This window comes from Pyrus communis, chromosome 15 (genome assembly GCF_963583255.1).
Source record: "Pyrus communis chromosome 15, drPyrComm1.1, whole genome shotgun sequence".
Lineage (NCBI taxonomy): Eukaryota > Viridiplantae > Streptophyta > Magnoliopsida > Rosales > Rosaceae > Pyrus > Pyrus communis.
In genome coordinates, this window is record NC_084817.1 from 2,767,043 (window position 1) to 2,767,929 (window position 887).

The window sequence follows — 887 nt, forward strand, 5'->3', positions numbered from 1 at the left end:
CTATTCTCCTTCGAACTGGAAGTAGCAGTATTACTTTCAACATGCTCTTTCTTGGTCCAACAATCTTTCGCCATGTGGCCCATCTTCCCGCAGTTGTAACACTTGCCACTAAACTTTTTACTATTACTGCGATTCTTCCAAGCTCCCCCAGAACGAGAGCCTCCATTTCCTTGGTGACTTTGCACCTTTTCTCCATCCTTTTTAGATCCACTACCAGTGTACCGCTTGAATGTGCCTTTGCTTTTGTTGGTGTAGAGCGCTTCCTCTTCACTCTTCAATGAGACTCCTCCCATTTGCTTGGCCATAGGTTCTTGACCTGCAAGCAAATTTTCAAACTCAACAAGCGATGGTTATGTCGGCCATCCTTGTATAGCGGCAATGAACCCTCGATATTCGGGTCTCAAACCATGGATAATTATTCTCTTCATCCTGGTTTCCCCAATAGGAGCTGTTAGATCTAATTCTGAAATTTCGCGGCATATCGACTTCACTTTGTGAAAGGACTGGGCAATCGTCATGTCGCGTTGTACCATCGATAGCAGCTCATTCTCAAGAAGTTGCAATTTTGTATCGTTCCTCTTCGAAAAGAGTGTAACAAAAGTGTCCTATGCTTCCTTTGGCGTTTTAGCATCCTGAATGTGCTCCAACATTTCTTCTTCTATTGTGGTCTTTAAGGCAAACATTGATTTGCCTGCTTTAATTTTCCACTTCCGCAAGACGCCGTTAACATCTTCCGCTGCCGGTTGTGTAACTTCACTACCACCGACAACCTCCCACAAGTCTTGACCTTGAAGGTAAGACTCTATACACGTTGCCCACGTGTTATAGTTTTGGTTGTTGAGCTTCTTGATTCCTCCAACAACTTGAAGATCACCCATCGTATCGGC